Raw genomic sequence first — 7,622 nt, forward strand, 5'->3', positions numbered from 1 at the left:
ACCGTGTCTTGTCTCCTTAATGGGGCGTCTCTTTCGAGGTAGGTGGCAAGCCGGCTGTGGGGAGCCGGCTCTATCTTGGGCCGACTGGGGGAGGCCTGGCCGCCTTCGGGTGTCTCTCTGCCCGAAGGGGCCCACCGCCCATGGGCCGCCCTGGCAGCCCGTCGTGGATGGCATTAGGGTCAACGTGGCAACAGTGCCGCGCCGGATGGGTCATGGCCACCCGTACGGCGCACTGCGCCAGGCGTGCTCCGGGATTAGGGGGTGGCAGGCTTCACTGTAGCCACGCCCCGTCACATCGCCGTTATGTGGATGCAGACTTCGAGGGTACGATCTTGACCGCTTTATGGGAGCCGGCTTCTTGGAGTCGGCCTTCTCGCGGCCGGCTTCTCGGAGCCGGCCCTTCTGCGGCTTTCTTCATAAGGGCTGAAGTCGGGCCGCCTTCCGATAGACGGCCATGGGACAGCCGGCAAGGGGAAGGCGGCCCCGCATCTTGGATTCTTGAGGGCCGGATCGGCTCGTAATTTTTTCAAAAGGGCCAGGAGTGTCGGCTAGGTTACCTATGGTTATTTACTCCGAGATTTACCTTCATCAAGAGGGCCCGAATCTGGATAAAACATCGTGTCCCCTGCCCCCTGTTACCATCCGGGCTAGACGCACAGTTCGGGACCCCCTATTCGAGATCCGCCGGTATTGACACCGACACCCCTTCAGAAGGCTCCCCCGATTGGGCCTTCGTAGACCGTCGGATCTGGCTCTCGGACACGCCTGAGCTGTTGGATCTTCACGGCGATTAAATCAGTTTTCACCTCACAATCGTTTTTCACTGGGAAATGACGAGTGGGCTCATGTTGAAAGCTCGTTGGCTGGGTTCGTTATCACCGCGTGGAAAAGGTTTGGGCCAATACGCTCTGCGCGCCTCGCAGGCAATCCTGTCCTCGACTCGTCCCGCTCCCACATGAGCCGCCAGACAAACCCTAGCCTCTTTCCCCTCGATCCCCACACCCTCTCCTGCCTCCTCCATCTCTCTCCCCGCGTCACCATGGGAGCCCCGCCGACGCCTGCCATCCCTCCTCCCTCGTCTCCGTTCGAAGCCGAGGACCGGCTCACCCCACAGCTTTTCTCCACCTACGACCTAGGGTTGGGGAGGGAGGCCGGGTCTTCTCGGTGGGGTGGAGGAGCCGGGGATGGCCGGGAGGCCGACGGTGGGGGGAGCATCGAGGCCGGCGGATGGAGCAGCGAGGCCCGAGCTCTAGGCGTCGTACACATTGATGGATGGAGAAGAGGCCGGCGTGGGGCGCAAGGAGCAGCGGGGGGAGAACGGTGGGGCTTTCATCTCCTCTCTTCTAATCGCGACTCCTGTGACCTCGCCACCGGTGCTCGCTCGACTGGCGTATGGGGCGGCGGCCGGGACGTTGGCCCTCGGCCGAACTCGAAGCCGAGTCTAGCTGACAAGACTCGTGGTTGGTTTCTCCTACAATCTCCAGATCCCCTTTTGCTCATCCTCTTCCTCTCCTCATATCTTCCTCTGTTGTTTGTGTTCCTTCAATTTGCAGCGATTGTGTGAAGCAAATGTACATGGGTGAGTTATTTCTTCTTGTGTGATTCCATGTAGGTATACTGATTCCTTGATGCTCTGTTCATGAAGCTATGCAGGCCGGCGGTTAGTGTTGCAGCCTGCACACACGACAGGAGCAGCAGTCAGGTCCATGGACATTGCTTTGGGAGCAGCGGTCAAGCCACGGGGTACCATCAATTCAGAAAATAACTTTCCTTCTTGTGAGGTACAATTATCTATTTATCCTGATTTAGGAAGAATGCAGCTTTTAACTCAAACTAAATATATTATGTAACCATGCTTCCTACATTTTGGTGGATTAGCACATCCGTATTTGTGTTATTAGGCTAGAAGATGGTGCAATACTTGACGAGAATGCTTTCTGCAATATATTTGTGTTATTAGGCTAGAAGGTGGTGCAATGCTAGACGAGAATGCTTTCTGCAATGATTTTATCAATTTATTCTGTAACCATGCTTCCTACATTTCGGTGGATCAGCACATCTGTATTTGTGTTATTAGGCTAGAAGATGGTGCAATACTAGACGAGAATGCTTTATGCAATGATTTTATCAATTTGGCTCATAGTATTGGTGCTTACTTATACGAGGATCTGGTTTGCATTCTCTCTCTTAGATATCAAACAATACATTTCCTACAAATCCGAGATTCAGGCAGCCTTGTTGATGTACAAAGAATTGGTGCATTTTGTCGGAAGATGACGAACTATTTCTTCACTCACATGGCCAGGTACATGCAAATCTTTATGTTTTTCAAGATTGCTGGGTCTGTAGTCTGTACATGGGCTACATTCATTTTCTCATATGTGTTTCTACTGGTTTGCAGCAGCTACCTATTGGCCTTTTTTGACGTACCTTTATTAACATGTTATCAGGTATACGATCACTTTTAGAGCATGTTATCACATACCACATGGTTTAGTGAGACATACCAATATCATTATAAATCTCTGGTTTACTATCGAATTCTTGAATTTTTATTTGAGATCCTTTTGTTCATCTCCTCCAATTGTTGTCTGAAAATAGTCTTGTTTTACCCACATCATTTCTATAAACCAAGTAGCCTTTGGAGGATGTAGCAAACCTTCATGTCTGCAGTCTGTCATCCTTGAACAAGACTAATTGGAAATTGTCTGATATTGAACTTTTGAAGTACGAAATTTATGCTTTCGTTACCTACTTAGCTATGTTACACGCCATTCATTCATTTGCTATGTGATCTTGATCTGTGCTTTGCATTCTTACTTGATTGGTTATTCCCAGATTGATCTCAATGTTTTGAATGCTCAAGTCAATCATGATACTTAAAATCGTCTCTTAACTTATTGCATTCACTGCTGAAATTTTCACACTCCCTGTCATTATTGTGTACAGTGAATCTTGCATCTTTTGAATTGTTGAAACAAACTTATGCTTAATTATGGGGCATCCAATGCAAGCCCCAGCCACGGGATGTCAGTTCCGCACCGCTGCCAGCGACCGCCGTTCTGTTGCCTTGGATTCGGGTGTGGCGTTGGCTGGGAACCGTATGGTGTTTGTCTGACGCGCTGTCCGCATCGTGGGGGTTTGGTCGGTTGACTCCAGGTATGAGCAGCTCCTGAGCTTGATGGCTGGATGTATCATGGTCATGTTGCTTGGTGTGCAGAGGCAACCTCATTTTTGGACCAAAAAGAGGGGCGATGACGATGACGACTGGCTGAAACAATCATGTCTTGAGCAATCAAGACAGCCTTGGCTTGTGGGACTAAACAAAGCTGAAAAAGTCGGTGTCACCGTTGGAGTTGCCCTTAGAGCCTACCCTAACCTCTGTTGTAACCTGCTCAATTTTATTGCCGATGTTGGATGATCTGTGCCTTGGACGGTTGTTCTGATGAGTGATACTCTGGGACTAGGTCTATTTCAACACACACGAACCCATTGACCTCCCATGTTCCTGGGGAGCGTTGCATGTCGGAAAAGTTAGGGTTTGTGTCACACAAAGTTCTGCATTGACACTTAGAAAGTAAGTGAAAAGTGATATGCCATTTTTTGAGGCTATCTACAATCCCGTTAAAAGGCAACTGCTAAACACCGAAGGGCAATGGAACTCAATTTGTCGGTATCGCAGTTTGATAAATTATATTAGTGGTATTTCTTGGATTTATATAAGAAAAACAAAAATAGCTACCTTTGTGTGAATTACAATGCTATGATCAATTCTTTGTATCAGACATGAATGGACAGATTCAAGATTTCCTTTCACCTAGGCTTGGTTAGTTGGCCACTTCAATTCCCACTTCCTGTCATGTAATCTTGATGTCGATACTTTGACATTACATACAGAATATGATGCAATATGTAGAAGTTACTAATGGTCAAAAATTTTCTGGATACGACGCTTGCTTACTCCTATTCACATTATGTAGAAGTTGCATAAGGCAGAACAAGAATAAGAACATTTGTCAGTTTTTTCATTTGCAGGTTCAGCAGCGGGCAATGCTCAAGATAGAGTTGGGCGCACATCATATATATACATATGTTGTCGTGTCTTAATAAATGGAGATGAGCAGAAGTAGAGATGAAATAGGCTGTTCTGTTGCTTCTGTGACCGGCGAGTGTTCATTGCATGCCTGTGTGTCGTTGTGCTCTGATTGGTTGTTTTTTGTGTATTTTCGCAGGTTGCACGAGCTCTGCTGTAGCTGCGTCGTTCGACTCATCAAGGTTTTCTTCTTTCCTTTCTACTACATGTGTGTGTGTTTTACTTTCAGTATCTTCTGTGTCATGCTGTCTGCCTTGGTGATCTTTTAAATATCTGTATGTCGCGCTGATCGTGTAAATGTTCCCGATATGGTTGCGGCTTCTTTATTTATGTTGGACTGTTCTGTGAATTGCCACCATGACACTTGTTGAAAATAGTGTTGTCGAGTGATAATCATTCTTGGCAGTGATTCTTGTTGTGGATGGGATATTGATGCAGATATACCACGAAGGGAAGATCTGCCTCACTGTGCACTTCAGGGGCGCATACACTAGCGATGGTACAGGATTGGCTTCCTGGTGGAATCAGGTGCGCGTCGTCCATGGTGGCCTGTCGTGGGTGTTGGTGGGCGGCTGGAGGCGGCTGTAGCAGGTCGATTTATCTGACTACTGAAAATGAGCTTCAGAATATCTGTAGAACGTAGCCCACTTCCAGCCAAATATCAATTATGATAATTCCACCATGTACCATGATCATTTGAACAGTCTTGCTTAAGTTTATGTTAGCCCTGTATGCTAATTTGAGGAGATTGTTAACTTTAAGGTGCGAACATTTATAAAATGATAATTGTACCGTTTTTTGGGATTTTGTGATTCCTATGGAATTAAGAGGTCATCTATTGCCCTATCCCTATTTGTAATTTCAAATAGTTATTTTTGGGTGCACTTCTGTTTTAGAAATGAATCAGTAGCCAATTATGCTTGATGTTTCAAGCAGAACTAGAATTGGTAAACAACTATCTGTGAAGCATATATGGAGGCGGGAGTCTGGTTTGTTTTTTTGCTATGTGCCTATTTGCTTAAGAAAATACTTGACTAGAGAGCAGATTCCAAATGGAGCTGCATTTTCATGCGTCAGGTCTATTTTTTATTTGCAATGTTGCACCCTCTTTTCATTTCTTGTGAATATTTTTTTTGTTTGATCAGTACTGCACCTGGTTATCTACAGAGGAAGGCAAGGATAACTAGATTAAACATTTCACAAGACCCTCCCAATTACAGGCACAAACTCCTTTCAAGATATTACAAGTGTGGTTGATTATGGGAGATTGTCAGATGAAAAGAAGGTATATCCTTTATATTTATCTACATGTTTAATTAGCTGCACAACCATACGTGATTCTATAAGGAAACTATTTATCCTGATGATCTTGATATCCAGTCATGTATTACAGTATTAGTATAGGCTGTAATTTTTGGCTAGGAATCTATATATACAAAACCTAAACTGAAGACTCAATATAGCACATATACTTGGCCAGTTATCCTAAGAATATTAATCCACCTGGACTTTTAACTTGACTTCCAAAGAAGTTCTTAACGATCAAGCATTTTTGAGTTTTTAGTAAATTGAAATAATGTTGCACTTTGACAATACTATTCTGATTTTGCAAGTTAATAGAAATCCTTCAATTTCATATCACTATTTTAATCGCATATTTGGATGATTGCGACATTATCTCTTCTCGGAATTCCGCTTGCATGTTTCCAGTTGAGACAATAACTGAGTTTGATAAGTAACCACTATATTATTTTCTATGTGTACACATGTTGTCGCTCTGCTTGAGTCATCCATCTCCACATTACGAGCCCGAGACTTCCATCACAACAATCTATATGTATCCAGGTAGTGTCCAATATGTACACACAGGCTCCTCTCACAGGTCGACTAAGCTGATTGTAACTGAATGTGTGTGTGTGGCCGTGAAGCAGACTTTATCTTGGTCTGAGTATCAGTTCCCTTCAATGGTACAATTTTGGATACTATTTTCTTCTAGATGTATAGGTTTCTGCTGGTCCCATTGGCTGCTACATTTTAGTGATACGATAGCTCAATGTCATGCTCACCAATTGTTCTGTAAAAATGAAAAATCGACTTGACTGTATTTTGTACCTGTTTTAGTAATTACATGATGTGATTAGTTTCATTCTAGATATGGAAATATTCTAAGGATTAAGCTTTTTGAGACGTTAAGGTATCTGATGATTGATTAGCCTTTGTAAGATTTATGCACTCATGTCATACAACCTAGATAATTCTCCTTGGATCTCCATAATTTCTAACTGAATATAGATGTATACTGACAGTAAATCCCGTTTTAGTAATTAGTTGGATATAAGTGATAATTCTTTGACATGTTTTTATGAAATGTCTGCTTAAATCAGCGTTAGATGCTCCCATAATCGATTACTTTTTGGATATGAATTATTACTATAAGAAGTATATTGGTTCTCCGGTGTTTTCATTTCTTACAATAAACAAATTATATTGTTTTCCACTAATCATTTCTCATGTAGTTTTACTCTGCAGTATGTATCTTTTGCTTCATAACTCATCTGTTCACAAGATTGATGCCTAGAAATTTCAGCCTTCCGTGCTAAATGCCGTCTGCTCATTTGTAACGGCATAGAGATAGGAACGAGCAATTCATCCTAAGTTTGAGAAAGTGGTGGACAAAAGAGAACTGGACTATTGTTGCTGAGCGCTAGCTCTGGCCGCATGATCATCTATATATATAGTTTTCAACAGTAAATGCATCCTGATTGGTATAGCACAAATGGAAATCTTACTTTCTTCTAAACTCTTAATTTCAAGATGAACTGGAGAGGGGAATTTGTACTAAGTTTGGAATCTATCACAGTAAGTGTGTATTTGCGGTATTGATGTACAGTTATTAAGAAAGTTACATTTTTCAGCTATTGTGCTACTGAGAAGGAAGCATGGTTGTGAATTGCTCTGGCTGGAGTTGAATGTCTTTGTGACTGAATACTAGAGACGCTGACTTGCAGCCACTCTTTACAGTCCTACCACGTAGCTTTTATCTCACCTTCCGTTATTTTCATGTTAACACTGCCATTGGGGCAAATCTATATTGCTTATTGATCGGGTCTAGCTATAGGTAGAATTCCATGTTTCCTACACTGTATTATACCCATTACTAATTGAATGTTGATTCTGACAATCATAAGACATCCACCATAGTCGTGGCAACTCGAAAAACGTAAGCTGGAGAAATATCAAAATCACACGAAACCTCCCCTTTGCTAATACCATAAGGGTTCGATTGAGGCTCTCTGTTAACAGCTCTTTGGTAAAAGTAAGCGTGTGGACGATGTTATAGTGAGCTACCATCACTTCTCATTACTGACTGTAATCAATATATATGTGTTTATGCCATAAAAGATGGATATTTGTCGAAGCCATTGTGGTGTCATGTAATTACTTGCAGATCAACTATATAGTTTTGTTTGGATTGTAAAGTGGAAACGATAAAACCCTACAACTCATGTGTGATTGTCATTTGATTATT

The 7,622-nt window shown here is 43.3% G+C and overlaps 1 long non-coding RNA gene across 14 annotated transcripts; it reads left to right on the top strand.

Annotated features, from left to right (window-relative positions):
• Positions 1-890: 890 nt before the first annotated feature.
• LOC125551768 (uncharacterized) lies at positions 891-7,043 on the top strand. Of its 14 annotated transcripts, none has more exons than XR_007303127.2 (7): positions 891-1,460; positions 1,554-1,579; positions 1,646-1,781; positions 2,192-2,305; positions 2,402-4,275; positions 4,532-4,684; positions 5,239-7,043. It is a non-coding gene; the product is annotated as an uncharacterized LOC125551768 (long non-coding RNA). The 14 variants fall into 14 exon arrangements; XR_007303135.2 differs by having other exon boundaries at positions 1,654-1,781; XR_007303133.2 differs by lacking the exon at positions 1,554-1,579 and having other exon boundaries at positions 5,239-5,378; positions 5,939-7,043.
• Positions 7,044-7,622: the final 579 nt, after the last annotated feature.

The sequence above is a fragment of the Triticum urartu genome, chromosome 4A (genome assembly GCF_056163025.1).
Source record: "Triticum urartu cultivar PI428250 chromosome 4A, HENAU_Tu73, whole genome shotgun sequence".
Taxonomy (NCBI): Eukaryota; Viridiplantae; Streptophyta; class Magnoliopsida; order Poales; family Poaceae; genus Triticum; species Triticum urartu.